Raw genomic sequence first — 25732 nt, forward strand, 5'->3', positions numbered from 1 at the left:
TCTATCATTTGACTCGATTGCGCGGCAGGTGTTGCGTATCGATTCGGTGGAAAAATAGAACACCGTCTATGCTCGACAGCCTGCATTTAGTCGGCCTAGTCCACCCGACGATCACTTTATTGCAGGACATTGTCGTAAAGTGGTGAACAGCTGACGACCACATTTGCTTGGGTTAATCGGAAATCTTTATGCCTCGTTGGGCGCGGGTAATCTTCCAGTGACTCGGGAAATTTTTAAAAGAGAAAATTGAAAGCTCTCCTTGGAAAACGGAGACATACGCTGTGAACTGTACGATGGGTCTCTATGGATTCTGCGTTTACTAATTAAGGAAAGATGATGCGAAAAAGTTGTCGGATCATATATGTACATCACGTGAAGAGTAGTATCTTTTATTATCTAATTTAATTAACAGAGTGAGGATAAAACTGTTCTTTGGAAGCAACGTATCGCGAGTTAGCTGTAGCAATTCATACTGAAGCATACTTCAGTGACTTCGGAATATCCTATAATTGCGAGACGAATATTACAACCTGGTAGCTGGGAATAAAGCTACTGTGAAATCAGCAGGTATATTTATCTAATTGCTCCGCCACGTGTTCGTGGTGAACAGAGAGAGCTAGAAACGAAGAGGGGAACCTGTCTCAGCACGACGTCGACGTTTGAAACTCGGCGAGAAATTTCAGCTGCATTAACGACTCGACGGCCGTAAGAAACCGTTTGGAAAGACTTTCACCTCGTTGTAGATTTAATTACTGGGAGCAAAGTGTAACAATTTCATCGGTTCGTGACCTGACCTAGACAACGACTATGCTAATGGCCAATACGGTCTGCAGATATCTTAATGTCTTTCGCCGCGCCGCGTTCTAATAACCAGCCAAGTGGCAATTACGATTTCCTGTTTCTTGTTCGCTAAACGATCTGACCGAGACTTTTGTCCCTCTCTGGAGAAGGTGAAGTCATGTAACCTTTCCGAAAGGGAGAGGAAAGCTGGAAACGCGACGGTGCGAGCGAGAGATCGGCGGGAGAATGAGCGAGGTTCGCGTGCAATCGCAAATAGAGATATCGTCGACCCGAGCGCGTAACACGGACCTCGGCGGTGCTTTGCGCCACAGACACGGCAAAGAAAGCAGCTTTTCGGTGATAGAGGAACAGCGAGAACTTTAAGACCACAGGGCATGTAGAATGAAAGTCCAGCTGCAACTGTTTATAATTTTCACGTTGCTAGAAACGTCTGTCCGGTCTAGGAAAAAATATATTTCAAAAGCCTGATCTTTCTCGATGAAAACAAAAACAGAATACACCGTGATACGATCATTATTTCCTGAAATAAAAATTCAGTGTAAGCTGTTCTTGGAAATGAATTTTCAACAAAATGGTTACTCAACTCTTTGACCGCAAGATAAAATTTCCATACATATCCGAGAAATGTTAAATAATTTTAAGCAAAGATGTATGATTGTAAACAAAAATGTATATTTTGGTCAATTTTATTTTAAGCTTCATGAAATTTGTACACATCCCGTGAATTTCAACATACTTCGATTTCAACTACATAAATTCATCGATTTGGGGTTGATTGACCCTGCCGCTCGATTTCCAGCGAAGAAACGCGCGTGTGCCTCGAGTGACGACGACGCAGAAACCTTGGCAGAATTAACATAACACGGCGGAAGCGGTTTTCTTATTGCACGCCAATGGAGGGATGCCGATATTGGCCCCCTTAACATACAGATGGCTCGTTTCGAACGAGGCTGGATCGCTGTTTTCCTCGCCAATAAGCCGCCGCGGCGGCGCGACTCTCTCTTGCTCGCGATTCGCGTTTTCTCCTCGTGAGAATGCGCTGAAGGGGCCCCAGGTGAAACCTTATTGCTTCACGACACGCTGCAACCGTGCAAATGGACCGACAGCTACCCCACCGTGACCCTCACGCTACGTGCTCGACGGCGTACAGGGAACTTTGTAATTTCATTCGTTCGTCCGGAACACAATCTTGAGATAATACGGTAGAATTGGGGAATAAATAAAAACGGGCTAACCGAGCCGATCCGTTTGGTTTCGCAATCCTTCCTCGTGCAAAAATGTGTCGACACCTTTGCGTTGTGTGGAAAGCGATGCTGGATTCGCAAGGAAGTTCCTATTAATCGCCTGAGGTGAATACCAGTAGTGAACACTTTCGAGAGACTTTTTCTTATTAGAGAAAGTGTACTTCCTGTGCTTCTTGTCGAATAATCGTACCGAATAAGTGGACTAGGCAGTGGTTAAGCTTCTACTTTAGCTCCCTATGTGGTTAAGATGGCTTAAAAACGAAATGAAAGCGTGATACTTTACATTGGTACATTAAGAATGCAGACAGGTGATTCTCAAGTTTTCTCTCGAATTTCTGAAGTACCAATCAAGAAGGTCGATCCAGTAACATGTGCCTGGTTCAAAATGGCTCCCATATAGGAGGCACCTGCCTAATGAACCCGTAGAACAAGTTTTAAACTAATAGCCCTCCAGAGGTGCCATTTACTTAACACTTAGAAGTGTTCCTCAAGATTACCGAAAAAGCCTAATGCGTCCCGTAATTACGTCGCTAAATTACTATTTATGTTATGATTAACTGAACTGTCGGCGGCCAATACGAAACTTAGCGTTTCCCAAACCTTTCCAACCGCAGACCACTTGGGCTAAGTGTACACAGTACGTCACGCAAGGGCGTCGACAACTTCCATGGCGACCTCTTTGACGAAGTATAGAACAATCACCAGAGGACTAAAAGTTAAGATTGGTTGATGTTTCCTGTAAGTTGTCGATCGATAATCGGTTTGTATATATACGAGAATCGATATACAAGCTAACAGGGTGTCTGAGATAGGTTGAACTAGAAATTCCTCGCCGACGACTCCTTTAGCAAATCCAGGACACAAGCTCCAAGTAACCAAGACACCGGTGTCCCGCCCAACCTAGTGGGAACCCTATCTTCGTTAACTCTAATTACACCAAAGATATTCTCGAATAGATCGAAAAATCCTCGCGAGCGAGTCGAAGGAGCGCGACGTAACGCAGTCTTGCACCTGAGCCAGCTCCTCCCCCGCAACACGGTGGAAACATCAAAGCGAAGACGAGAGGGACGATGTCAATTAACGAAATTGAAACCGCCGAGGGTGGTAGCCGCCACGCGAGTCGACCACGAGGGGCAGCCGGCAAAAGAAGCGCGAAGCGGGACGTAGGAGCGTGTGTACAGCTCGCAGAAGTGCTACGTGAAAGGAAGACCTGAAGACGTCAGACATCGGCGTTGCAGCGTGCAGAGATCCCGACCGCGTTGGATAGACACTTTAATAGACGTAATGAGGGTAATTGAGTTTTCAAATCATTCGTTTTGATTACATCTACGCACGGACCGGTGGGCGAAACATAGGGTAGGTAATTACGGACCGCCCAGTCCCAAAAGAGCAGGTGCCTCTCGGCCACGGGATCGAGGTGTGAGGTTCAAATACTTGGACCGCCCTAATAGCCTCGAGGTTACAGGTCCCTTCGAGAAACCGGAGGGACCAGACTGGTCCCGCATCGTGGCCCAAGATGGTGCGCCCTATCCTCGATATATACAGGGTGTATCCCAACGTGTGGGACCCACTTCAAACGCGTGTGAACTGGGTAACCTATTTGATCTCGTTCCAAAGTTATTGCCACGTTTGCACCTCGGTTAGTCTTCGTCGCAAACTGACTTATGGAACATTACCAAATATTCCAAAGTCGTAACGTGACACTAAACTGACAAACGTCACGAGTGCATATTAATTAGTTGTTATTTATTTCAAACAATATAATTCGTCCCCAGGGAGGTTGAAAACAAGACGTTCAATAATTGAACAACGTGTAGTATCGACAGGAATAAATAGAAAATATCGGATAAAAAGAGCACGGGAAGCGTGCCCGATTTTATATAGGTGACTTGCTTGTTTCTGAAACTTAATAAAGTTGCAGGAAAATCGATGCAACGTACGCACACTTGCAAACGTTCGAGTAAGCGAGTTTCGTGCTTTCTTGTTATTTACCTATCGTTTCCGACTTCCTCGTTTTCTCTCCTTAACCTTTTATCTCGATTTCTCGTGGCCCGTGCCCGTGTCGAGTGCGCGAATACTCGTGGCCCATTTTGGCGATGATCCAAACGTCCGTTATAGAATTTAATAATCCCTTGTAATGGACTAGCAGCACTTTACACGGATTCGGATAACGAAAACGATACAAAACGGGCGCAATATCCAACCTCGTTAACGAATTTACGCCTGCTGGAATGCTACAATTACATATTTCATGAGCCGAATCGAGAGCGAATCATCAGCTATGGCAATTTCGCGCTCCTTTCGATCTTTCTGTACATGTTGGTAAAGGTGATGCAATCCCTAAGTTTCTATTTTCATGTAGGGTGACACTGTAGAAGAGTTTACAGGCAACTGTATTAATAATTCAGGGAAAGAAAATAGAAGACCATGGATGTCTAATTTTGTAAGTGTCATCTCTACCGAGATAAATGATTTAGTGTCCATAGTTCGCTACCTATACTTCACTCGAATCAATCGAATTTTGACCCCACGACTCTCCCAAAGAATAACATAAAATCTCCACTTTCTGAGATCAGATTGTAATCACTAATGTATCTTATTTCCTGGTGAATCGATTGCTTCGACGATGCGAATAGAATATTCGGATCCCACTTCGCGGTTGTGCCGAAAATACATAGCAACGAATTTCATCGTTAATCAGCTCGGGTCACTGCCACGAAATGACCATCAATTACACACAGGGTTACATCGCTCTCTGAGACCCATGTCCACCGTCGATCCGTAATAAACTAATAACAACCGAGCCGGTCGAGCGTCGATCCGTTTGCGATGTAATCCAATCAAACCCATCAAATATTTTCGGGGGCTGCAGCGTCGGTTCTCCTCGTGGACTGGAAACCGTCGCGTCCATCGACCGTTATGGATTAACGTTGCGCATTTATCGCGCACAGAAACACCATTATGTAGTTCCTGAACGGGTATTATACGTACGAACACGTGAAAATATATACATGTCTATATACATATAATACTGTATATGATTCACATGCGTTAGGCGGCTGTAATTGTCTAATATGAAACCGCGATACGTATATCTGACCATACAACTGCGAGATATTCCGTTCGCGGATACCGGCAATACGCTTCAAATTGATAGGCTTCAATTAATACAGCTCCGGGCTCAGTCTGCCATGACACTGACTCGATAATGCCGGGTTTATGAGGGTTTTAGCCAGAGCATGTCACTTCCATGGGCCAACTACCTTCGTTCACGCGTGTTCTCGTGTCTACGCGCCGCACGCTGGGTGCAAAAGTGAATCTTCGTATCGAGATTGAAGAACTTACGAACAAAATGACATTACCCATTCGCGTATAGGTCTGAATCTACTGTTTCAATCACTCTAATATATAATGTAACAATCAAGTATCGTCAATAGCCGCGTATTCAATGTATGCATGTCATAGAATTTATTTCAATCACCCCAAATCAATAATTACCAATCTTTGCATAATGGATTCCGAATATTCCCCTAATTAATATGATACATCACAAATGTTGTTTTTTTTTTTTTATATCGATAAAGCCATGATTAGTTTCCATGATCACTGATGAAATTGTTTTAATTCACTATGTATCGAAACTGATATATATCGATCGAAAATCCCACTCACCGTTTACCGAATTAAATTCCCAGAGAAACATATGCGAACGTTCTCTCGGTGCCGTAGTCTCGTTACTTTGCAAGAATACTTTTCTGCTGGCTTGCTAAACATCTAATGCACATGCATATGCACTGCGCTCGACCACACACAGAGATGTGTGTCACACACTTGGTAGGTGCACGAAATATGTGCATACACGTGTGAATTCCTATACAATGAATATGCATAGGGCTGGCACACGTTTGTCTAGGACCTACATATGTAAACATTTTAATCGATGACACACATACACTCGCGTATCCAACGATGTCTATCGATTCGAGTAATCTAAGTTGGGGAATAATAAGGATGCAATTCGCACGGTGAAAAATTGTACTGCTGCCCGTTTAATCATTCATATGCTCTGTCATTGTTCTCGTTACAATAACCAGGACGATGATGAATTAATCCCCTGGTAGAGAACAACTGAAATCATCTGACGATACGTAGAGTCTATCAATTTGATTAGTTAAGTTACATTGCGTATTCAGATGAGATAATGAGGTACTCGTGCAGAGGATGAGACCATGAACTATAATTTCTCCTTGCTGAAGAATAAGAAAATAGTCTATTAAACCTAATTGTATGAGATGAAAGCTGCTTCACTCCTTGGAAAATCATCGCCAGGAGCTAAACTAAGGCTTCAGGTATCACAGGCTAATAAATGAGCCGTTCACTGTACAAATCGATTAACTCCACTTTTTGAAAAATCTTAAATTTAAATGTCAAAGCACTTGGTATAGTCAACTTTCTATATTTATAATAATTTTCATGAGTAATAAAGATTAACACCATTAAACGACCAAATTTTGTTGACCATTGAATAATAAATAATTTATTTTAGACGTTATTTTGATTGCATTTCTCAATTTTTTGTTTTATGTAGTTAATCGATTTGAGCAATGAACGAATCAAATATCTATCCTATCCATAATTTTATTAATCTTCGATCTCCCTTGTAATTGCGGAATCGAGCCTCTTCTTCATCCTCAAACGCAACGAAAGCTTCACATATGCGTCTTGAGGGTCCCCGAATGATGATCGACGAATTATCGCACCTCGTCTCGCCTGGAAATTTATCGAACGTCCCGTCACAGGTTCTCGCGTGGTCCACGGCCGAGCTTTAGCGAGCAATTGTATCTCGTACGGCGTGTATCGTTAAACGCGCTCGGTTAGCGGCCGTAGCCGACCAGTCGTGTAGCGTAATGCCTCGCGCAAGGTTCACGGTGTAACGCGTTAAATGGCCCTTGCCCGAATTTCCTTTCGGTAATTAACTTCAGCGCGGAAACGATATACGCATCTCGCCATTGCTAATTAGAACGTCGAATTATCCGGGCCGGGTTCTTTGGCCCGTATAACGAATGTTTAAACGTCGAGCCACCAACGACGAGCACGCGACACTCCGATACGAAACGTCCGAAAAAGTTACTCGATTCTCTCTCTTCCCCTTTCCCTCTTGCACTCACTTTTTAATTGGATTCGAAGCAGAAGTTCGCCAATACGTTAAAAATTTAGTTAGTTCGGTCGACTCTTTCATTTGGAGCGACTAAATTGTTTTCTCGACGTCCTCGCTCTGTCACGAGGAGGAAAACCGTCGTCGACGGACGCTCGAATTTCGAGGCACGAATGTTCGATTTCCAAATCGTTGAAAATATTAGCTTGTAACGTGACTCGAATGATACTGGAAAACTCTGTTGACTCTGATGTGGCCGAAGCACGATAACGTTTGGAGTTCTATAAATATGTTGCGTCGTGATATGTGCTTTTTGGACACAGAACAGAAAGTTTCCTTTCTACAGCTGAGGAAAATGTATAGTCGGTCTTATAAGTATTCGTGCCCTCTACGTCTATTGAAGAAATTCGTCTAAATTAAATGACAGGTTTTGTGCTTCCAAATAAATGATTCATAAATAGACTTCACACATGTATATATTGTTAGAAATTATTTCTTTTAAGGTTGAAAAAGAAATAAAGCACGTACGTATAACACACACTGTGTTACGAGAACTTATGGGATTGACTGTAGGTAGAGGATGCTCTGTTAATAAATCCTTCGAGGAATATTCACTGCTAAATCTTATCGATAGAATGCCCTGCGTTACTCGCAAAGTAATACAGCGTATCGACTGGGCGATTCCCTTAGACTCGGCAATGTAGAAGCCCAATTGGTTAAAGGATTTATCAAGACAGTGTTCTACGACACCAGTCGAGTAACTTGCTCTATCGACCGAGTGCTCTGCATTATCGAGTCTCATCGCCGAATTCTATACTAGTACTCTATACTAGTATTCTATACTATTCAGCCTCAGTCTGTCTCATTTAACTACGTCGGCTATGAAAGGAAAACTTCCCCAGTCCCTCTTCCTAAGAATAGTCCCGGAATACTTGGAAATCGGACGTCGATAACGCGCCAAGGAACTCTCGATCTGACACAGACAAAGTCCCGTACGAGCGGCCTAAGAGCGCGCGTATATCGATGCGATGTATTCAAGGAACGCGGGCCCGTTCGAACAGACATTTCCATACGCTGCACCTTAATAAGAGGATCGAGGCACGGGGAAATAAATAATTCGGTGGGACAGAGGAGAAACACGATCTTAAACGACGAACGAGAGCACGGGGAATTCTTTTCGTCTCGGTTGATGCATCGGTCGAGCCGCGTCCCGAGAGTGACTTATGACGGAAGGGGAACGACTCGTCGTGAAAAATAACAAATTATTGCAATATCCATCGGGCAGACGTGCCCTCGCATGGGGTATCAGCGAGTGCTACGAGCACGTGTGCCCGTATCCTCGAATGTCTTCTGCGATTCTTCGTTTCTTTTTCATCCTCCGCTTCCCCTTACGCGGGCCCTATGGTAGACCGCAATAGATGCCCGTACGAAGAGGTAATCAATAATGACTTAATGTCCTCCAATAACGGACACCATGGGTGGTTCGAACTCTACCTTTAAGGGATCCTCCTGCCCGGGAGAGATCACTCCGCTCCGGAGTTCCTCTCGCCTTTTTGCGCCCAGCGTTATTTGCCTGTCTTTTCTTTTTTCGTCGTATATTAGCCTCTCCGCCGGCTAATATACACCCACGTCCCCTTTGATCGTTAAAACCGGGCATACTTTCCTGGACAGTGGGGCGGAGGGGGAGGGATAGAGGGGTCGTTCCCTTCCTTCTTAAAGTCTCGGCCCCAGTACCAGCTATTAACCGTTCCGATGTTTCTTTGACTCGTGATCTGGCACGATGAACGCCATCGGAATAAATTAAAACGCGGTCTGCCGACAAGAAAAGAGAAACTCGAATTGTGTCGTCGCTCTTTGATTAAGAGCTCGCGATAGGCATGTCGCGCGGTGTGTATTTATGGGACTCGTTTGTGTAGCAGCCCGCCATTGACAAGGTCATCGACGAACGCTTGGAAAACCATCGAGTCCGTGGATTTTACACCTCCTTAATACGAGTGGGATTTTAATCTAAATTCTGCTTATGAAGCGCGGACCGAATGACACGTTGAAATCGACTCTCAGGGCACTAAGGTGCGCCCCCGGTAAATAATTGTACACCTGAATAACCTAGTTTGGCATGCACTACTGTTCCAATAAACTTTCCCAGCATAAATAAACCATTTTCGGGGCGTTCGATACCTATAGCGTCTATAATATGAGTCGACGCTGTGGAACGACTACGTATTACGATATGACGTGTATCGGATGACGTATCGACCATAGTCTTCAATTCCTCAACATTTGCAAAATAATACCCGGACAATCTATGATCATATGACATTTCCTTTCTTGCCCAGTGCTCTAGATTCACCCATCGCAGCATTGACGTACATTTGAAAATCGCACCGAGCGCGGATAGAACACCTTTAACCTATAAACGCGAATGTCGCGGAAAGTAGGTTGAGTCGAACGAAATAAACGCGTAGGGGATTGAAGTAGTCCAAGGGGGTCGTTATGGTTTCCCAGACAGGTGTTCCAATATGGAAATTACGCCTAGTAATGGACACATGTTACTTTCAAATGGTTCGAGAATGTCACTCAACATATGGCATGTTTTGGTGCCATGTTTTGTTGATCTAGAGACGCGGTAGCGTCTCGGCGCCAAGTACATAATCGTTACTTAACAATTCAGAGAAGTCAAAATGCTGTTTGTACATATATTGTAATTGACTTTTACGCGTAGAATTATCCTGTATTTTAATGTTGTATTTAAGTTCGTACGTAGAAAAAGAAACCACCATTTCCTTAATCGACTCAAAGAGGATCCGCTAGGCGTCGAGCATCGCGAGCGTCTTTTTCGTGGATCGTTTTGGAAGCGTGAGGCGATGTCACTTACGGTGAGTTATATAAGTCGCCCAGGGAAAAGGGGTCCCGGACGTCGCGCGAACCAGGGAGACGTCGCTTCCTCCGCCATGAATTAATCATCCCGTCGGCGTATAAATAATTAGCCGGGCGGGCGCAAAATCGTCGATAAATATTTATGGGACGGCTGGTCGATATGCAAGCGTAATGACGATTGTTACACCCGAAACGATCGCGGCCACGTCACGACTCGCGTCGATTTTACACGATGAAAATAATTCGTTCGTCCAATTTTGTCAGCTGGTCCCCAAAGTAGCCGCTGAGACAGACGTAATCGTTCCACCCGGTGCGTTATCGTTTTCTCTCGTTCGTTTTTAAGCTCATAGCAATGCGGTTGATGTCAAGACGATTTCAATTCATTTCAGAACTAATAAAGTATTTGGACAATAAAAATGAATTCAGATAACAAATATTTAGGTGTTCCGTTTTGTACGACTCACACTGTACATACGAATCCAAATTCTCTCTATTTGGTCTCTTCTCCACGAATTTTTTCATATTTCTGCCGCTCCATTTCGCGGCGACAGGATTTTACGGACAGTTGATTTCATCTCGTCCCGTTTGTTCTAATCCCTTTTTAATTCCCATTGTATCTTCGATTTCGCGAAACTTCTCGCTCGAAACGGGCCGGATTACGGTCGCACCGCCCACCCTTCTCCGCGAATTGCAGTGAATTTTGTGTCTTAAATACCGTGCATTGTCCGGTCAGTCGGTAACGAGCGGTCCGTGCGAACGCCTGTGTAGCCCCCGGACAGTTTTATCCGTAAGCCATTGACAAGAGAGGCAACGAAACGGAAACTACACTCTGCAAAGCTAGGGAGACAAAGTAGCTTAGAAATTAAATTTTCCTGGATCAAATCCAAACGCGTTTATACACAGTTCTGTGCCAAAGTCCACGAAACAATATTTTTAAATTGTTTCTTGTACCCTACATCAAATATTTGGTATTTTAGTGTGTTTATTAATAATCATATTGAATGATTACGTTGTACCATTCCTGAACACGTTTTATATAAAAAAAATCAGTAAAATAATTTTCCTATCACTTTCACATATGCATTCAAATTTGAATTTTGAAGTTAGATGGTCCCCATAAGAATTAATTTATTAAGCAATGGTTTCCTCGCTGACACGGGTGTCTATGGAAAACTGAGGATCCCTACGAGGCGCAGAAATGGTCGTCAAGGGGTTAACGAAGGGCCGCGTCGGAGCTGATCCTCGACCCCCCGTAAAAGAGAAATTTACCACCCTACTTTCAACTCGTCGAGAGAAGAATTCGTTTCTTCTCCCGGCGTCATTCCCGTGGCGACGCTTGGGGCCACAGGCTTCCGCTTTATATCGTTTCCCTTTCTGTTTTTACATCCCACCCGCTACATATCGCCGGGGCGTCCCTTTTTCCCGCCCCTTTCCGTGAACTTATCCGACTTCCACGTAGGCGTACGCGCTTTTATGGATATCCATTTAAGTTTAGCGACGGTCGGTGTGCACCGTCGCGAGTATAGTCCAGAGTTCTCGCGCCACGTTTTCCCTATGGTAAACGTAAAAAGAAGAACACCGTTTCCTTTTTTAGTTTCAATGAAAAGACGAACACCGAGGTCTTAACGTAGCACGTAGTGGTGGCCGAACGACCGAGGTACACGTCGCGTTTCACCTGAACGTTGGACTCGCGTCCAGGCCATTTGCTTGCTCTCACGGTGTCCCCTGCCATGTGTCGTTTAACGATTAGACCGGTGATCGATGCAAATTACAGACCCCTCGATGAAATTGCACGTCGATCAGGATTCTTGCACAAAGGATACATAGAAACACACTGGGACTGTGTCTGACTGGCACGTTCTCTTTTCCAGGTTATATCCGTCGCTGTTGCGTCAGAAGTCAGAGCAGGTTGAGAAGGAAGTAGGGATTGGAAAGGTGAGTACAGGTCACCGTGGTGCCTTATTGTCTGACGAAAATAGAGGAAAGGGTGTTTACCTGTTGGTGATTAACCCTTTGCACTCTGCGCCATCTCGTTGCAAAATCTGCGAACAGGAATCGAATTACATTAAATAGTCTAACTTTGGAAACGTGTCTTTTTTGGTACTATTAGACTTTACTATTATACACATATTCTGTGACGTATTATATATATTGTAATATATATGTTCAATTGTTATATTTTAAATAAAGTACACATTATTGTGTACTTAATTTTGTGTACTTAAACAGAAATGTGAATGTTCACTACGCCACGTTGACACAGATATTTTATTATTAAAAACAAAATCCCGAAGCCTCTTTTAGGAAACCCTTTAGTTCATACTCTTTCCACGTAGCGACTGCTCATATATTTTTCTCTAAATCTCTGTATATACATCATATTTTGGTTTGCTTTCTCGTGCAATTTCGATAAGAAAGCTTCAAATAAAACATCCCCTTCATAGGTGACATCCCAGTGCAAAGGGCTAATATTTCTTGTGATAGCAACGAATGTCAGTTGTCTAAAGACGAGGATAAGGACAATCTAAATAGATTTGCATAGGTTCCACTTGCAATTTGATTTACCTTTGAGTCTTTGTACAATTTTGAAATGAATTATTTAAAGGTGTCAGACAAGTTAATCTATTGGGATCCGTTGAGTAGTTCTCGCCGAATTGCTCGTTCAATTACGCAAGAATGCTCTATCACCCTTGCTTTAAGATAATCGTTGTCAACTTCTTTTCTTTTTATAGATATATCGTTTGCAACTCCGACTTCCACGTATGTGCAACACGTTTAAAGTATATATTTAACGGACTAGAAGCTGACCGACGAGCTATTTCGATCGTGCCATTTGTGCCATTTATAGTTGGACGTCGATATTTCATTCAAGTGCAATAACACCGCTATTTCTTACATGATCACGTAAACCACGTGGCAGGAACTCCTCCTAATGTTAAAAACAGGATACATTTTTATCCAGGTAAAATTGATCCGTTTCTATGTATAGTGTAATGTACCCGATCATATTCGAGCGTCACCTGTGACAAGTTCCAGGAAACGTACGAGGGACCCGCGACGGGAGTCAGTCTACGCACGACAGAGTTCCGCTCTACCGCTCTTATTGTATTTCAATATATATATATATATAAGATATATAAGATATAAGATATAAGATATATATATTGAATATTATATATATATCTATTTAGCAAGTATTGCGTGGCCGAGTGTTTCTTATTGTTTTTCCCACTATGCTCCCAGTACATTACATATAGAATATTTCATTACACCCCTTAGACGAAGAATATTTTTTCCCCCAATAGGTTAATATTAATACTATCCTGCTGCATTTATTCAAAGACCGAACTAACCAAACTGTCATACACTGTTTGACTAGCTATTGTTAGTCTCGAATATCTTCTGACGATCTCATTCACATAGAATTCCAGGAATAGTCTACTACCGGGGTATCGTTCAAAGATAGTGGTTTATGACGTTACACGTCGGAATTCAGTGCGCGATACACCGAGCTTACCTTACACGTTTCATAAATAATTTCCCAACTACCGTTAAAGGTTTCCTTAACTGATCAAGCAGTACTTAAAAAACTGCTACAATATCAATTTTTGTCTCACTATAAGATACTTCATTTTGTAATTCAGCTTCAAATATTTCCATAACGAATACTTCAGAAAACAGTCGTTAATCCTTCGTGCCAGCTTTCAATCCAAACAATTTTTACCCACGGCTAATATGGGGGTGGAGTCGGCCGTAACAATGGCAATCGAACCGAAACACCGTGGAGAACGTTAGAGAGCGATAAACGTTAGCGAAAAATTACGCCAACGCTAGAGACGAGATAATCCTCCGCGTCCCGTAACACGCATCGGGATTATCGAGACGCACGTACCGAGACACGATCAGGATCTCCGCGGGAACGATAATTATCTCGGATCGGTTGACGGGGTTACCTATGTACACCTTACATAGTCACGTGGGGCATCGATGGAGATCGGTGCACGGGAGCGGCCAGATACGATTATACATTTTCATCGGTGCGTTACTCAGGAGGGGCAGATTACCGTAATGAACTCCAGCAACCCCTCTGCACGGTCCAACGACTCGAAATATGGATAACCGCCACTCACCACCGCGATTTGTTCCCACCCAGTGTCGCCCAACTCTTTTTCACCGCGCCTCCCTTGGCTTCTGACACGGTGGGAGTCATGCAATTCTATAAATTGAAAGAATTTTTGAAATTTAATAAAATTTATAATAAGAGGAGAGAATGCTTTACTTGAAAAATAATAATAGGGTAAAATAGTATTAAAGTCGGTGACAAAACTCCTAATGCAAAAGAAGGAAAAGGGAGGAGTAGAAAATACTCCTAGTTGTTATCGATGTCACTTTAATATCAAAAAATTCCCATGCTACGGGCTATTTGGACGACGCAGCGAGAAAAGTTGGGAATCGCTGCTCTGTAATCTCCCTCTCTGGTGCTCCACGTTTTTTCCTCACCCTTCGAAATTTCGTCGCAACCGATTCCCCTCGAACCGATACCGTGGCACCTCTACCGGGAAAGGTGGTCCCGAGCAATCGATCCGACGATTTCTCGCGAATGAAATTATTTCGCCCGGGGAGAAACTCGACCCGACGAAGCTTTCCCCGCGAGGAATTCAATTTCGTAGCTTTAGATGGCACTAGCCGATCCTAGTCGCTCAATTTTGACCGGCCTGCTCGACGTGCTTCGCGAACATCGCTGCGGGCCACGCTAGCGCCAGCATATCGCTGGCTGGCGCAATTTTTGGAGAGATTGCGCCTTTTGTCGACGACAAAACTCCCCCCTGGCATGGGTGAATAACGTTTTAGTCGAATGATACGTCACGAATAATGGTAACGTATCGGCGATTTACTCGTGACGTACATTCGAATCGATGTTTGGACATTTAGTCGTTGAGGAATATTGTATGGTCCAATTCAAATTCTAATTTAATAGGCACTGTTTTATGAATGGCAATAATAATACTTGTCATGGCATGAGAATCCCATGCAAGGTGAATTGAATAGTTATTTATTCATTCGTGACCACGAAGGTACAATTACTCTACCTCGTCGCGAATTAATAAAAATCCGCCACAAAGACAGGTGTCTTATTTTTAAAAACAGCATGTGTTTCTTAAGAGGGATGCAGATCGAGTCACGACTGCACATAAATATAAAAGCGTGTAATAACAGAACGCGAGGAGCGCGATGATATTAAGAAAAGAATTCCACATTCTGGGGATATGAAATGTGTACAATCAAATAAGAGAAAGTATACAGACGGAGACGGTATTGTTTTTCAAAAGTATTGGAATTTTTAATAAAATATGATATACGACGGTACACACGACAGGAAAGTGCAGTTTCTTCTCGGGGAAGTCAATAGTATGGAAAGGTGAACGCTTTACACTGAAACAAAGATAAAGCCAACCTTTGAAGACGGCTTTTATCTGCTGTGCCTTCTGGCGATTCTTTTAAAATGTTATGCATACTTAAACAGATAATTGTTATGCCAATATTCTTCGCATGAAACATTTGTATCTATCCTCATAGTATAGATACATAGTACAAATAGTAGGTTCATAAAGTACACCGTTTATAGAAAGTTCCACTAACTCCCCATTTGTCAAACAGAATTCATTAGCAGGCAATCAAAGAGATTAAGTCTTAAGTTTTCTCCATTCTCCACGGGAAATTCTCTCGATCCATGAATGCCAATTATATTTTTATCGTTACTTAGCCCTTATAATAAATTATTATCAATGTCAATCCTTTCTAACGACAATACAACAGTGCCCATAACTTTTAAGAACCACGATAACATTGTTCACCTCGCGAGGAAATATTACCCGCCATAAATATTCATCACGACCACCATTTTTAATCTAGCCTTTTGCCTCGGCGAAATTGCGATAGGAAAATAAACCAGGAACCCGTAACCACAATTCTCTGGGTACTCGACGATTCGTACTCGACGCTTTTCGAAGTAACGCCGAAAGAGAAGGAGGCCATAACGGAACCGGCGTTTCCTTATCGCCAGCTCTTATTGTCTGTTTACAAGCTCAGCATCGGCCCCATTAATAAAGCCTGGGACGGATGGGCGGTGAAACTCTACAAGCTTTTAATTTCGCGAGAAACGTATACATCAGGAAAGCCGTGGCGGAACCGCGAGAGAAGCGATCTTCTCCTACTAGAACGGCCAGCCAGTGTTCAAGTAGTCGTGGGGGTCTTTAATAAAGTGAAGTTTAAGACTCCCGCTCGCGCGGAGATAAACTTTAACGCGGGCTACCGTCTCTCACCGGCTCGCACTGGGTCTCGGAGTACGAAATGGCTGCGAGAGGACCTGGCCAGCGAGCCAGGGGTGGTATAGTGGCAAGTTTCAGACCAAGTTCTTCGCTACTACCGCTGAAGCCCGTTCCTCCACCTAAGAAACTAGAAAAATGTCGTCGAGAAAAATTTTTCTTTTCGTGGATACCTTTCATTTTTCAAATTCTTCTAAGATCAAAATAAATGTATGGACAAGTTATAAAAATATGTTGCAGTTTATGTGAGTAGGTGAATACACTCTCCAGAATTCAGAAGATCGTTTTAAGTTCCTAGTCACTTAAATTAACTTCCACTTTCACAGACCTGTACTCAATATTCACACGAAACATATGATTATTTCTATAAAAGTGATAGAATCTACACTTTCTGTCTTTTTTTTATTACCGTGGTGGAGGGGAAAATCTTCTAAAAGACACTACCCAGATGTTGTTGAGAGTAGACTCAGATTTTTACTGACAAAAACCCCTCCGTCATAACCCCTGGGGGCGGAAGTATTCCGATAGCAATACATCGCCCCAATGCTATAATCTACACCTGAGTGAATCGATACACAATTTTAAATGCGACATGAACACAATTAAACCAATTTTGTTTAAATGTTTGATGAAAATAACCTACAGTGCCCGCCTAGGATGGTGGAGGGGCTGAACCCGGGCAAAGGATATAAAGGCGAGGATTTCTGTTTGTTGTCGGCTGAAACGACAAAGCGTTCGTTATGTGGGGCAGGACGACTTCCGGGAAAGTAACTTTCCACGGAGTTTACACTTTACACTGCGACTCCACGCGATTTTACCGAAATTACAGCCACCGAACTGGGACACCGGGCAAACATTTCCCGTCTCCCCTGACCAGTGGTACCAAACGAACCGATACACGAATTACGTCGTCTCGAAACACTCTTGCTGAGAGGAGGGTAAGTGGGATCGATCTCTTTGGAAATATTCTCTGCGTAGCGATTTCTTTTTATCTCGTTTTCGCGGAGGAACTAAAGTTTCGAGAGCTGTTCCAACATTTTCCCGTGCGAGTTCGGAACAGCCGTGTGTACTCGTGCGATACTACTTGGAATTTTTTATGGCACGCGCTTGTGGATTTACCGCACGTTAACGTGGGAACAAGTACTTAGAGCAAGCTTTTGCGAAGTCAGTTGTTTGACCCAATTTCAGGCGGGTCAATCGATCTCGATGGAAGACGTGTTTTTTCGAGATCGGCAGTTTTCACGTGGAAAATTGTATTATTGTTAAACGACCAAATTATGCGATTAAAAAATGTACGTATGTGATACATTCACCGTCTTCGAACACTTTAATGGCTCATCACCAGCGAAGTAAATTAATGTAAAGAGGAAAGTTCCCTCAAGATTATTAATTTGAATTGCGTGAATTGATAATTCTGAAAAACGAGGTGTCACTTTTAAGAGATAACCGACTTTAACGATAATGGATCGATTTACCGTGAAACAGCCGTCTCATTGTCAGCATTACACGGACATTGTTAAACTCGATAGCCGAGAACTCGACTATACACGTTCACCCACTTTCCTCTAATGCTCTAATAGCTTCTTTCAATATCCACTTGCCTCAAGTTTCACGATCTAACCGCACAATTTCTCGATCGCGAGTTGATGAAGACTTCAAGCGTTAAACTGGAACGCCGATATCACACTTTACGAACTCCAACAAATATCAGAGAAGCCGAGCGTAACGAGCTCGAGACAATAAACTGAGAACGTATTCAAAAAATTCTGTCGAGCATTAAGCAAGACGAAATGAAAATTAATTTAGGAAAATTTGTTACAGTTTGCGTAGCGTGACCTTGATCGCCTATCGCCACTTCAGCGTGTAAATCTCGAGTACAAGATAAGGAAACTGTTATACGTGTCGTAAAAGAATTTCTAGCTGCATCTCGCTTTTTAAGCACCTTTACATTCAAGTTGTATTCTATTTATATATTTGTACTTTCGCGTGTGCACAAAAGAGGTAAAATTGGAATAAAAAATAGAGATTAAGAACATTAAGGAGAAGCTAAATAAAGATTTATCGAAAAAATAATTGCATTCGCTCGAGCGTCTTCGGGTATGCTCGTGAAATTTTCGCTTTCATCCCTGACGAAGTGGATTACTCTAAAGGTTTTAAGAACTTCAAACTGCTTTAACTCAAACCAACTCATCCCAAGATATCTCAGTATTGCTTCCCAGCAGCGATATGACTACGGCCTCTATCCACCCTAAACTTGAACCTGTTCAACCAGCGAACAATGCCTCGTACCTCCAAAAGTCTCGCTAAGAAGGTTAACGACTCCGCGTATTATTCCAGAACGCCTGGAACCTCAAGATCGATCAGAGCTGCAGCTACGTTGCACCTGGACCCCTCCAATTATCCGCGTTATTATGCGTCCATACTACTTGCCGTAATCACCTGTCCCGAGGAACACCTTACGTACGAGCAAAAGTACGTCGAGCTACCTCTTTCCCCTGTAAACATCCCGATCGAGCGGAAGGGGTGGAAAGACGAGGGTCGTTCACATTGAACCCCTCTCGCGCGTCCTTCTCCTTCGGTCCCCGCGTGTTTGCATTTACGCGTCGCGCCGTTAACACCGGCTGCCGAAATACTAAGTGGGGGATGTGCAATCGCGATCGTTGAACACACCCTACCAGGTCGATCGACCTCTGGCGGAGGGAGGGGGGGGGCGTCGCGTCATCGCTCGATCCCTCTTCGTTGATCGCCCATCCCTTGGACCGTCCTTCTCGCACGGGTATCCCTCTCCAGTCACCCCGACAGCCATCTAGACTACGGGGAGAGATGTGCCATTTGAATACGAAATTCGAATACGCTGACGAACTGTGCATACATCAGTCTACGTCTGTTTGAACTGGTCCCCGTATGGTAATGCCTAGGCACAGTGCGCGGTTGACGACGTATGAGCCGATTGCTCGGAACGCGTCGCGACGCCCACGGTACACGTAAGCCGGATACGAAGTGGCTCCGATACGTTTCGGGGACGTTGTCTTCCGTAGCTGTTTACTTTCTTCCTTTGCCATTCGCCTCCTCCTGGGGTAGCGAGGATAGGACAATTTGCGGAAAGGTTGCCCCCACTATTTCGGGGAGGGGTTGCCAGAGAAGGTAATAAAGGGTTTCCGTAATGATAGCAATTTAAACCGAGGGCGATGTTTGCGACGATTATTCGAAAACATGATTCGCTTTTATTTGGACACTGGGGAAGTCCTGTCATTTCTTGGTTGATTTATTTGTGTATTTAGTGTCAAAGTAAACTACGCTACGCGTAACAGCTTACCAACCCTCAAATCCAATGCCCATCCCTTTAAAGTATGTGGGAAGGAATATTCAAAAGTATATGTCGAACAAACTACAGGAACATTGATGAAGTAAGTAATAACTGGAAACTTCAATGCAAACAAGCCAAAACACGCTGCAAGGTGCGTCGTGTAACCGAGTTTCACTTTGCGTGTTTGAGGTTCCCTTTGAAGATGTTACAGGTACCGCATTCGGTGAAGTTTCACAGGTAAAGGTATTAAGTTATCTACTCGAGTCGATGGGTTTCACTTTGTACAAAGTGTCGCTGCGTTTTAGGTAGCACCGTGCGGACCTAAACCGAAGTAGAATAAGTCAGTAATGAACAGACATGTCAGACAAGTACACTAGCGCGTGGTCGCGCAACTTCGACTTTTCTCGTAACTCGTTCTCGTGAAAGTCTACACAATGACAATACTATTGAACCTCGTTAGCCTATTATCCTAAACCTTCTTTTTTTGTTTAAACGCCATAAAACAAAAAGTTGAGGATTCCGATGAAAGAATGTAAACTGTTTTTTAAAATTCCTTTTATAATATAAATTCGAATAAATATTGTAGAATGCATAAATACAGATGTAGCTTTCATCTAACAATATATAAAGTTAATAAAAAAAAAAAAATAGTCAAGAAATAATCGTCAGTAATATTACAATTTTTATGTGACTGGTATTAAGTTGATCGATTTGTACAGTGAACGGCCCAATTGATTAACGTAAAACTTATTAAACTATATTACACGAGGCATCAACCAATTTTCATCCCCCACCCCCCTCCAAAATATTTTTTCATAGAGAGGAAATGATAACCCCAGACTAAACGTACTAAAAATACCTCTTTCAGTCCTCTGAGAACTTTTCATCCCCCGGAACAATTACCCGGATCGTTTCGAAAACGCTTAGCGCCTACTTTGCATAACGCTTCCGCGTAGCGCACGTCTGCCGTTGGGGATCGAGAGATTTCAGCCTTGGGGGAATCGAAGTCGTGAATCGGTATTCAGTTAAACTTCGCGATACGATAAAACGTCGTTGGGGAAGGGGGAGAGGCCACGGCGAAACGTAAGAACGCGATTCCTGTAACACGTAGTCGAGCGTCCTCCCTCGAATTTTGCAAGCCTCACGCCACAGGAAGTCGATCTAGGACGAGAGTCGGGTCGAGTAAAAAGCTAACTCGAATGTGAAATTTCAAGCGTAGCTTTCAGGCCTGGCAGGATTTAGCGATCGGCCGCCTCGGGTCGAGACTCGTACGCTTGATCCTGAACCGTGGAGAGGTTACCGACGGGGTTGAGACGAGGGTGAAAGAGAGCAGAGGGACGGACGAAGTGGAAGAGCCAAGGGTGGTGGAGGAAGGAGCCGCAACGTTCGAGGGTACGGAAAATGAGAGAGGTGACGCGAACGCGGAGCAAACTTTAAATGACTTTCACTGTTTTCAAAAGTTGAGTTACCAAAGGGAGTCCTCCGCAGTCCCTCTGTCTTTCTTACCTCCAGCCGAGGACGTCGTCCTTCTCCCGGTCTCCCCGTCGAATAGTCCCACTCGTCGTTTCCCTCCGTCGAATCACCTCCGACACCTTCCTCCCTCGACGTTCACCCTCGTACACCAGGCTGGATGTGCTGTTTACAAACCTTACCCGACTCGTAATGGAACTTTTTTCAAGTTATTTCCGGGGAAACTCAGCCACCAACGTCTTGTCCCTCGTCTCGGTTGGCTTTCTCGCTATCAAAGGGAACATTCGTCGCTTTGAACGCGGCTCGTATGAAATCGGAGTTTGCGATTGCGATGGCTGGCGTGCGTCGGTACATCTTTTAATGAACTGTTGCGTCCCTTAGCCTGAAAAATTATATCCTCGAGTTAATTTAAATGAACTCGAAGGCACATGTTAAAGAGGCCCCTTAAAACAAGTTACAGTTTTTCGACGTCACCTGGAATGCTTAAAACATCCATTACCTCAGGGAGATTACGCTTAATTTGAAAACTGCACGATCGAGGGACTGCGCCAGTCGCAAAATTACTTTTTCGTTCGTTTACCGTCGCGACGCCCGATATACTCGGGTACATCCAGCACGGAGGAAGGTCTCAATGTTTTATAAAACGCAACGCGGTCGCCGTGTCCGCTTTTAATGAGGATCGAGGGAAAGTTTCCTGGGCGGCTTTCGAGGGTCCCAGGATCTCCGACTCGCATTATCCGTACGTTGGACGTCTAGTAGTTACATTCTCTGCTCCAAAACCTCCCATAACCCTCTCATCCCCCTTTAACCCCTGGCCTGTCACTTTCATTAAGAGGACCTCTCGGACGACATTAACTTATTAGCCATGCGAAGTGCGAGCATTAACTCGACCCTTGCAGAAACGTCACGATCAAGATTGCTCGGTCCACCCATTACGGGGAATTTGTCATAGCATCCTGCAGTTGGTCCAGATAACGGTTTCCAGATTGGTTCCATGAATTTTGTTAATTTTCCCATTAACACTAAACCTACCACGACTGGTCGAATGACCGTTTTCAATCTTTTGTATACACTTCTTATAGACAACATAAGGCCATGAGAACTAGAATAGCCTCTCTACAAAATTATAATACTGAGTTCTACAGAGAAATTGGACCTATTTGCCAACAATTCGTTAAAGTTCTATGCAAACATACGTCACATTGGTTTCATAAAACATCCTGTCAGCTATGCGCTTTAGGACATAACTCAATTTTTAAAAAGATGTTACTTAGGCCACTCTGGTTCTCAAAGTTTCATATATGAATTATATACAATTGTTTCATGCATCATTCAATTTAGTTACACGTATAATATACTTCCATCGTAATTAAAAAAAAAATGTCTTTAAGACTAAGCATTTGTCCCATCGTGGTAGAGATAGTCACACATAAACGTCGGTAGGTTTAGTGGTAAATTCGAGAGCCAGCAATGGCTAAAAATACCTCGAATCGCCGAATTTATCGATCCGATCCTCGTATTACAGAATCGATGTTGTCGCGCTTAATCGTCGTCGCCGTGACTTATGTCTCAACGCTGCGATCGTAAATCGAACGAGGAAATAACTGGATTGCAAAAACTCCCCGTGAATTATTGCAACGCGTATCGTCCACGTTGGCCTCGTATCCGTGCCAATTGTTTCGCGAACGGATTGGAAGGAAAACGTTCGGTTTTTCCAGCATCGTCGACGTTGTGTCTTACGCGCGCGCGATCCGCTCTAATTTCTTCGGACCCCTTCGAACTCGTGTACGGGACATTTATTATTGAGCTTTCTTCCACCCTGTCGGTGTGTCGCCCTAGAGAACCCGGCCAGGATGCGCTTTTTCATCCCTTCGGCACGGGGGTGGACGAAGGCGGAGGTAGAGGGTAGGAAGAAAGGGAAGACCGACGCCGGGTAGGCGTGCCCTCGGCAAGTAGTAAATTTTTGCTATTCATGAAATAGCGATTGCTTCCGTTGCCATAAGCGAACGTCGACAACCGGCGACCGACGAAGAATACACTAATTTTACGGGGGCTGTCGCCCTCGGTCCTTTCGGTTTTACGCTTCCTTTTTCTCCTCGTCGTTCCTCCCCCGAGTGAAAGAGGACCTGAGCACACGGCACGGAACGGAAGAAATCTGCGGATCGGTTTTTCGCGTTAGAGAACGTTTTATCGTGAATGGCGGGTCGGTGAAACGATTTTGGTTCGAGTGCTGCACTGGGAGTGGACTCTAAGAGGGTGGAAACGTGCTCTGTGACGAGGAGGACATGTAATTTAAATCTCTCATAAATAATCAGTTCATGTTTTGGTAAGATTGAACCAAGGAATACTTTCAGTATTTGCGCCGAGCCATAATGGGTCGTAGCGCCGGTCGACAGGGCGGATCGAAGCGTTCGTATGAAGAGGAAAGAGAGTACCGACAACGGGGTCACGAGCAGGAGGCAGTTCTTTTCTTAATTCGGAAAACAATCGATCGCTAATGGCCAACGCGGGGGGGCGCCCCCCCCCCCCAGGTTGTTTTACGTAAGGTACGGTCGACGGAAAGAAGGCGAGGAAAGGAGTTCTCGGGCGTAGGAAGAAGGACCGGGATCGTAAGACTGTCGACGAGAACGAGGGTTTCTTAATCCCTCCTAAATAAGTGCGACCATTGGCGTAGGTGCCGAACGTTTGTCACCGGGGAGCCGACCCGACGAATTACGTGAACCGTTTTCACCCTGGCTCCTCTCTTTCTCTCGGTGGCCCCTGTTTATCCTTTCGTTCCTTTTCACCGGTGGCGTCGACCAATTGAATTAAAACAGATCGCATCGATCTCGTGAGCGAACTTCTCGACGTGCAAGACCGTATATCTCTCCTGCGAGCGTTGAGAGTTCTATTAATTCCGGCTGTTCGTTAGTAATGGAAATTATTCTAGCTACGGTGCCGTAGCTACGCCTCTGCTCGATGCGCAAACACCTCCGAGCTTTATCGCTACTTTAATCAACGACTACTTCGATTAATTATGCCGTACATAATTCATACGGCGCACTGGCGTCCGATTCGATTCACCGCGGCGTGGATTGGCCGTTGGGCACGTTCAATGCCGGCAATAATAGTCGTATCGGTTAATCGCGTGTTCGGGAATAACGGGAGCACGGTCGAAGCACCTGAAAGTAATGTTATCAGGACGCCCACCAAGTTGAAACGCTTCCTCTAATAAGACCATAGAAACATTTTCTTAGTAAAATTAATATCGTATAGTATAAGCACTCAAGAATTCTACAGCATTGGATTTCGAATAGTATCTGACAAGTAGATTGGGGATCTTTATGCATTTATAGGAAATTTGAATGTGCAAGAAACTACAAAATGCAAACAATATGCAAGATTATATAAAAGATTGAAAGTAAAGTTCATGTTATAATATTTGCAGAATAAAATAAATTTCTATTTAGGTTCAATTTTTGTAGGCACATTCGCGAAGATTTTATCTTGCATAAAGATCCGCAGTCTACTGATAAGTTTGTGTCTACATCTCCAAATTCACGGATGTCCTTTTCATAATTTTCGTAAATTCACACAGTAGAGGTGTTCCAACAACGTCAAGTGTAATTACAAACGTCAGACGGACACGTGGCACTCCGAGGTACCTTACACGAGGCAACAAACTTTCGGGACCCGTTTGCTCGTCAAACTGACCCCACGAGTTCCTGAAACAATTACAAACCGTGTTCGTGCATCATTCTTTCCCCTCGGTATCGTATAACGCGCTGCCTAAGTGTGACGCTGACAACGCTTACAAGCGTAACGGAGCTTTTTGCGGGTAGTCTCCACGCACGCAAACAGCAACACGCGATTCACCGCGATATCTATAAACCCCCGAGCGTATTCGCCATTGTGAACGGGGCAAAAACCACCTCTTCTGGCTCTGCTCGCCCCCCCCCCCCCCCTTTGGCCACGTGTAAATCACGGGACGTTCCACCCGTGCACGAACACCTTTGGCAATTAACAATTACAAAGGGGCCAGAGTAGCTACTAGATGCTGATCGATGTATTCTTCAGGCGACCTTGATATTGTATGCGATCAGGAGGTAATATATTATCTTTGTTTATTGTCGTACTATTCATGAATTTTGTTCTCAAACACCATTGGCAAAAAGTTCTTCAAACTTCGTACATTTATTTGTACATATTTGAGCAAATAATGTTCTTTTTCCCAAGAAGAAATATTATTTTTTTCAAGAAATACTGGAAATACAATGACAAGCAATTTAAAGACAATTTATGCATACGAATCGAACAAATCTCTTAACAGAGATTCTTAAATCCAGATAAATGAGGCATATAAATATCCAGAAATTCCAGTTTCGCAGCTTATTCCATACGAGAAGAATCTTCGACTCGGTGAGAATTTCGAGGTCTTACATGTAATTAATTGTCATCGAGTGAAAATTAAAATGTGCCGCGTGTTCCTCGTGCGAGAGACCGTATCGATTACCCTGGGACAAAAGTGCGTGGAGCGCGTGTAATCGTCAAATGAGCGTCGCGTATCGACGCC

The 25732-nt window shown here is 43.9% G+C and overlaps 1 protein-coding gene across 1 annotated transcript in view; it reads right to left on the bottom strand.

The window, feature by feature from the left end:
- LOC128890568 (uncharacterized) overlaps nt 1–25732 on the bottom strand; it is a 198696-nt gene that overhangs the window by 64819 nt on the left and 108145 nt on the right. The gene's annotated exons all lie outside the window — the stretch shown is intronic.

The sequence above is a fragment of the Hylaeus anthracinus genome, unplaced genomic scaffold (assembly GCF_026225885.1).
Source record: "Hylaeus anthracinus isolate JK02 unplaced genomic scaffold, UHH_iyHylAnth1.0_haploid 12001, whole genome shotgun sequence".
Taxonomy (NCBI): Eukaryota; Metazoa; Arthropoda; class Insecta; order Hymenoptera; family Colletidae; genus Hylaeus; species Hylaeus anthracinus.